Source organism: Brachyhypopomus gauderio, chromosome 9 (assembly GCF_052324685.1).
Source record: "Brachyhypopomus gauderio isolate BG-103 chromosome 9, BGAUD_0.2, whole genome shotgun sequence".
Taxonomy (NCBI): Eukaryota; Metazoa; Chordata; class Actinopteri; order Gymnotiformes; family Hypopomidae; genus Brachyhypopomus; species Brachyhypopomus gauderio.
In genome coordinates, this window is record NC_135219.1 from 9,598,111 (window position 1) to 9,605,484 (window position 7,374).

At 37.2% G+C, this 7,374-nt stretch overlaps 3 non-coding genes across 3 annotated transcripts; all 3 read right to left on the bottom strand.

Moving 5' to 3' along the window:
- Positions 1 to 5,065: 5,065 nt before the first annotated feature.
- trnal-cag (transfer RNA leucine (anticodon CAG)) lies at positions 5,066 to 5,148 on the bottom strand. Its single transcript has one exon. It is a non-coding gene; the product is annotated as a tRNA-Leu (tRNA).
- Positions 5,149 to 5,709: 561 nt separating this feature from the next.
- Positions 5,710 to 5,792, bottom strand: trnal-cag (transfer RNA leucine (anticodon CAG)). The gene has a single exon. It is a non-coding gene; the product is annotated as a tRNA-Leu (tRNA).
- A 979-nt stretch (positions 5,793 to 6,771) lies between these two features.
- On the bottom strand, positions 6,772 to 6,854 carry trnal-cag (transfer RNA leucine (anticodon CAG)). The gene has a single exon. It is a non-coding gene; the product is annotated as a tRNA-Leu (tRNA).
- Positions 6,855 to 7,374: the final 520 nt, after the last annotated feature.

The following is a 7,374-nucleotide window of genomic DNA, read 5'->3' on the forward strand; positions in this document are numbered from 1 at the left end:
GAATCACTGTAACATGCAAATGTTGTTGATTAAGTACATTTACAGAATGATTATATTTTAAGACAATGTGTGTTCCCATAAATGAAATAGTAAATACACACACAGTAACCAGTACAGCTGTTTGTGTGTACTATAACAGTATGTGTGCACTGCAGTACGTACAAAGTGTGCAAATGTATCATAAAAATTTACGAGTGACTGGGTGTTCTGTACTTTGGGTGTGCCGTAAACATATATATATATCTCTCCTTCAGATCTTCTAAAACTATTTTTGGATAAACATTTTAATAACCGCAAATTAATGTTCTCCACCAATTTCCAAAGTCAGAATCAAATTGAAATGAACTAAGATGAATTCTACTGGCAAATAACATGAGAGTATTACCTGACATATTTGATTCAGAGCTACTGCCAAAGAAACCAGTGAACAGAAAAAGACATTATGTAAATGACAAAACTACTGAAGACGAGTTTGATCTCAGAATATCTTTAAGAAACATAGCAACATTTTATTGTTGTACTGATTAGTAAATAAAACATAAAAACATATGTAAAGATAAATTCTTGATCACTGATTTCTAGCAATGGCCTGTTCAACAGATAGCCTATAACATTTTTGTTTATTAAGTTGTATTTATTCGTTTTCTATACTTAACAAGATATTCCAAAAATACAAATAGCATTATTATTACCAAATGTAAGTATTAACCCAACTTGTATATTATTACTAGCATTATAATAGTTATTATATATACTAGTTATTATAACTAGAAATAGCATTTAGAGACTCACGTTGCAGTTTTAATCACTCCCAGACTTCCCTTAAATAATAGTGCATAGTGCACGTGCACCTTCAGCCCATCTTACTAACGTAAATATTTTTTTCTCAAAACATGAACACAAAGGTACAAGAAGCAATCGTGATAATATGTAACGCAAACATCTAAAAGTAATTAAAACCCTTATACAGCAAACTATGTCCTGTACAAGAAGTCATCTGTGCAAGTTTTGCCAGGCAAATGTTCCATGACAGTGTGCAGTCGTTAAGAAGAGCTGCAGCTAATCTGTTCTCTGTACCGTGTGTTCCTGTCTCCAGGTGCAGTGGCTGCCAAAAGGTGAAATACGGGAGTAAAACCACATCCTTCTTTCTGGCAAGGCTCAAGACGCCATATTCACACCCCAATTACCTGCAGGCATGTTCTGATTTCTGCCTTTAATGGAAGCGCTGAAATTGATGTGGTGTCAACAAAAAAATCTAACTCGTGAGAAAGCCAGTAAGTCTCCAAACTTGGCTGATGTCAACTATTTGTGTATGAAGATTAGATCACAATGGATATGCTGAAATGGGACATATATTCAAGTAAAACATTTCAAGTAAAACTGCTAGTTAAAAACGTTGAATAATAATGAATAATTATAAAATGTTGTGAAATAATAATAATAACACAATAATAAGCCTATAAGGTCTGGGGTTCAGGGATTTTTAAGGATGGAGGGGACATGATATGACTGATGGAATGAGGAAAGGGTGGAGGAAAAAATGATCTTTAAGAGTTAAAGGTGTTCCCTCCTTCCACTTTAAATGTACACACATCAGAGGTGCTCATAAAAACAGTGCTCTGACATTCAACTACTTACTAGTCCTGCTGTTCATGTGCTCCTCATAGAGAGATACAGAACTGCAGAATGTATTTTCTGCTGAAAAACATCTTATTCCACCCACCAGTTCAAATCAAACCTGATCTGAATTAGATGTGATGGTGCAGAATAAACTATTTGCTATAGTGCCCATATTAAGCAACAATATCACTAACTCCAAGATGTTGTGGAGAACAGTATTTTTAGCTGATGGGGTATCCCTACTAATACGCTTCCGTACCCAGCTACAGGTGAATTGACTAATCTCTCTGACTAGTCTTACTAAACCATTGCATTTTAAATGGCTGTCCTAGGAGAATAGTTCTTATTCTGAGACACTCTATAAAAAGCCTCAGCTCTGATATGGCCATATCCATTTGATGGTAAAAGAATGTAAAGATTTTATATATATATTTTTTTACAAAAAGTGCTCCATTCTCAGTTAATACTTTTTCAACTACTGAAATGCTTGTATGTTTCATCTGTGTTTCCTTCCATTGAACCCCACATACCAATGTTCAATAGTCTTTACTGTAAAAGTAAAATAAAGGAAAAGTACAGTATAATTTATTACACACTTTTCCCAATGACAGGGGAAAAAGAAAAGCTGGCTTGCTCTAAACAATAGACTGCACAAAGACCCAATTTAAAAGGCCAACCACCTTTCCTCAAAAATTATGCAGATCTTACTATTGGCAAAATAAAGGATAATGTATATATAATGTATATAGTGGCACATTTCTTTAATTTTCTTGCCTAACTGGTCATGATTAGTCATTGTAATGTCTCATGAGGTACAAGTACCCACATATATGAACATAGTCAAAATAGTAGGAAATGGCTTGTTGAACACGGGCTGTATGTAAATGTGAGTCAATGCCAGTGACATGTTGATGACTTTCTTATCAGTCATCTGCAGCTTGTAAGACCATTCCAAACAAACTAGTGCGCAGACCTTTCTGGTAACTGGGGGCTGGGGATGCTTATTCACCAATGAGATCCCCTTCCTACAACGAGCCTTACACACACCATGGGTGAACTCTTGTTCTGCCATCTGTCTGTATGACATAAGGGGCTTGGCTAGGCAAACAGTCTTGGCTAGGATGTGCTTTCTTGTGAGTCATACGTTGTGAGACCCTAGAGGGTCACCCCCTGAGTAACAGGAATAGCAGCTGATGTCCTGACACACACACACACACACACACACACACACACACACTCCCAATGGGATAAACCCTCTTCCTCTTGGGGCCTTCCTGAATTCCTTAATACTCATCTAGAATGCCAAATAAAATAATGGAATAATCACCAGTCCATGTGAGGTGCTGAAAATATTATCTCTACCAACTACAGTACTTCTAAGAAACATCAACCTACTAGAGTATCTAGTATTCTTAATCCTAAAACAAACTAAAATACCTAAACAATGAGGCTTTACAGACTCTTTAGTTGATCTCTGGAAACATTACATTTTTCGAACTTGGCAATGAAAATTACACAATGAAGCTATAAGAGGCTTATGTTCCGAGTGTATGTGAAAAAGATTTAGAAAATGAAAGTACAGTGTAAAGAAATGGTACTAAAATGCATTCCCTTTCAGATTTTGGACAAGGGTGGATATTATTGGTGTTACTTTTCTTGCTAATATTTGAATTCAGAATTTTCACTGTATTTTACATAACAAGCTTTTGTCGACTAAACATGAATGAAACATGCATTAACCATCACCTTGTTGTGTACACCATTGCTTTGATTTTCTAGAAGGACATTATTATTATTATTATTATTATTATTATTATTATTATTATTATTTCAGGAATTTCCCTCTGGGATCAATAAAGTATCTATCTATCTATCTATCTATCTATCTATCTATCTATCTATCTATTATCTGAAATGTTTATAGGAAACTCCCAACCCTGTCTCCATATTTCATTGTTGTAAAACCAGATTCACAGAGCAATCAGAAGCTGGACACAAATGCTGAAAAGAGAGAGATTTATCTGACAAAATCATTGTCAGTTAAAGTCCTGAGTCAGTTTACTTATATCTAGAACCAAGACATCATACACCCTGACAACAGACTCTTCACCAAAGAACTAATGACAAGGGACTGAGTTAGAAACGATATGGCATGACAACTGAAATGACAACACAAGCAAATGGAACATGAAATGACTGACTGATAAGATTCATTTACTGAAGTGAAAAGGATGTGCTTTGTCAGAAGTGGGATTCGAACCCACGCCTCCAGAGGAGACTGCGACCAGCTGTCGCCTGATAGTCCGTCAACATGTAAAATATTGTTACGGGATGTTTAGAGGCAAGCCTATCACAGCGGGAGAAATGTTAAGAAATGTTTAGAGGCACACCAATCACATCGGAGGAATATTAAGGAAACCGCTGGAAAGTTAAGGAATGGTAAGAGGTGCGCCAATCACAGCCAAGGGGGGGGGGAGGGTGGAGGAAGCTGGGAAGGGGGGCGGGGGGTGCGAAAAACCGCGTACTTTAAATCTCGCAAGACACAAACAGCGAAATGGTAAGTACTTTACGATTTTATTCGTTTTACACGACCGGAAAATTGTTTTATCTTATTTATTTATCTAATTTACCCTCGCCAGAACGCATCGTTAACTTTATTGCTAACGTTATAATTTATCGTAGCTGTTCGTGTCTTTCTCGTGCTGTATTTATTGTAATAGCACATTTATAAGTGAGTAGCTAACTAACACATTTATAAGTAGCTAACTATAATATAAGGCATTACCCCTACTTTTCATATTTTTTTTAAATGCTGCACCCTTTCAAACCATTTACAGTTAAATGTATGATGTATGTATGTATTTAAAGGAGTCATCTACACAAATAAAAAGCAAGTCTGCCAAGCCTCATGACAGATTCCGAATGGATTTCCAGGCTGAAAAGGTTTGCTAGCACCGGGGTCTGGCCTTCTGGTGAAGGTAACCGGCCTGCTCCAAAGCAAGCGGTCTAAGCGCCCTCGCTCGGCCATCCTGACTGCTGTGGGGCCGCCATGAAAAATAAATCACTATAAATCAGTCTTCTTTTGCAGGAAGTGATTATGTTTACTGAGTAGGAGATCCAATTACACCTATTTTTAATTACCTCAATACATAACGTAGGCTGACGCTCTGACTCTTAATGGTGTGGGGTGATTACCATAAGATCACTGTAGATTTTAACTTACGTAAAAATACGTATGGCAATGTTCAATAAATTCAATAAGACTTTATTGTCATTCACATCATAATGTGGTACATGAGGTGGAACGAAATTTAGAACCTAGGGTCCCAGTTTTTGTTCAGGCTGCTTTGTAGTACTTTTACTCCGATGGCATAAAATTAGGATACCTAATTGTATAGACAACATGTGAAGGTGATTTGCAAAAGAGAATGAAAAGGAAAAGATTTGTCAGAAGTGGGATTCGAACCCACGCCTCCAGAGGAGACTGCGACCTGAACGCAGCGCCTTAGACCGCTCGGCCATCCTGACTGCTAAACGATTACATACAAAAATAAATTACTATAAATCAGCCTGAATGTAAATTCTTGAACTTTGAAAACGAGTGATTATTAACCCGATATAGGCATGAAAGCTGGTCAACAATTATTTTGTTTATTTGCTACTTTTCTTGGTCATCTATCTAAACTAAGTGGGTTAGCTAGATAAGTGGGTTAACATAAAGTGTTACCTAGCTACAATTCTATCTAGCAAACTACTTAGCAACTAACGCTATATAAATACACACCAAGATGAGATGCATTTATCCTTCCCATATTTTCTTTGCTTTACTATCACTTTAATTGCTGTTATGGTGACCGGCGTTGGCCAGTGGAGTCTTGGTTCCTCTCAGGGTTTCTTCCTCATGCTCTTATGGAGTTTTTCCTTGGCTTGCTCACCGGGGGCTTGGACTCGGACACTGCTTTGTGTAAAAAGCGCTATATACATTTTGATTGATTTTTGATGGGTTTACTAGACCCATTGGCAATTATTTTAATTACTTACAGACAACATGTGAAGTTGATTTGCAAAAGGAAATGAAAAAGATTGCATTGTCAGAAGTGGGATTCGAACCCACGCCTCCAGGGGAGACTGCGACCTGAACGCAGCGCCTTAGACCGCTCGGCCATCCTGACTGCTGTGAACATCCCTGGAAAAAAAATCACTACTATCTTATGATATATTACTAAACGCGTGCGTACAAGCATGTAACTTGGTCAACAATTGTTTTGTTTACCTACTACTTTTCTTGCCCATCTAGCTAAGCGAGTTATTCGCTAAGTAATATAGAATTGCTATAATTTTTCAACCTAGAACACATGGGTGATTATTAACCCTATACACGCATGACAGTTGGTCAGCAATTGTTTTATTTGGTTTCGTCTTAGTTTTCTTAGCTATCTAGCTAAGCCAAGTGACTTAGCTAGCTAAGTGGCTAAGCTATATAAAATTGATAACTAGCTAAGCTAAGTGGGTTAGCAAGCTAAGTGGGTTAACATAAAGTGTTACCTAGCTACATTTCTATCTAGCAAACTACCCCTTGTTAGCTAATGTTTCATTATTTCAGTAAATAAGGTTAGGTAGCGTTAGATCAGAAACCTGTTCAAGAAGCATGACTGAAACATTGAGTGATTTCCCATTTCACAAAATAGTATCAATACTATCAGTCATTAGTCACAGCAAAAGCATTAGAAGGACCCCGAAAGCCACCAATTATACAAGGAATATAAACAATCTCCAATTCAGATCAAATGCATGCATCAGACATTGTAACCTTTTATCATCCCAACTGTTTGGCTGTCTGTATGTTTATCTCTGTATCGACTGACCTTGTTTTGCTATAAAATCATCTTTACAATCATTACACTGTGCAGCAGAAAGCATCCTTGTTAGAGACTTCCCTTCCAGGTGAAAAGGTCAGCTATACAGAAGCCACGTTCAGTGCAGTCTTTACCAAATAGGATAGATTATAAGGAAAGCAAGAGATGTCAGAGTATTAAAGACAGCTTCTTTGTCTTTAAAGTGTAAAAACGATGTTCTTAGACTATTAATACAAAGTGCTCAAATCGAAGATAAATGTCCTAGATTTGCTGAGTGAATGAAAAGGATGTGCATTGTCAGAAGTGGGATTCGAACCCACGCCTCCAGGGGAGACTGCGACCTGAACGCAGCGCCTTAGACCGCTCGGCCATCCTGACTGCTCTTAAGAAGCATTCGTTTAAAAAAAAGAAAAGCCGTATGAATCTACACGTGTATACGTTACTTTCAATAACTAGCCATGTAAAAGAGTTATAATTCTTCAACCTATAACAGAGGGGTGCCTACTAACCCCATACAGGCATGAAAGTTGGTCAGCAATTGTTTTATTTGTTTACTTGCTACTTTTATTAGCTATCTAGCTAAACTAAATGGGTTAGTTAGCTAAATGGGTTAACATAAACGCTTATTGCCACTTACTTACTTACCTAAGAAACCTGTGCAAGTGCACTGATTCTAAAACAACATTCTTTACTCAGTAGTTATCTCAAAATAAGTGAACTCTTGCTAGGAATGTTTCCCCTTGAACTGTTAGCTAATGTGGTATTACTTCAGTAAATTAGGTCCAGTGATGTCAGTAACGCGTTACTTAGTAACGCGTTACTCTAATCTTACCACTTTTTTCGGTAACGAGTAATATAACGCGCTACTATTTCCAGTCCAGTAATCAGATTAAAGTTA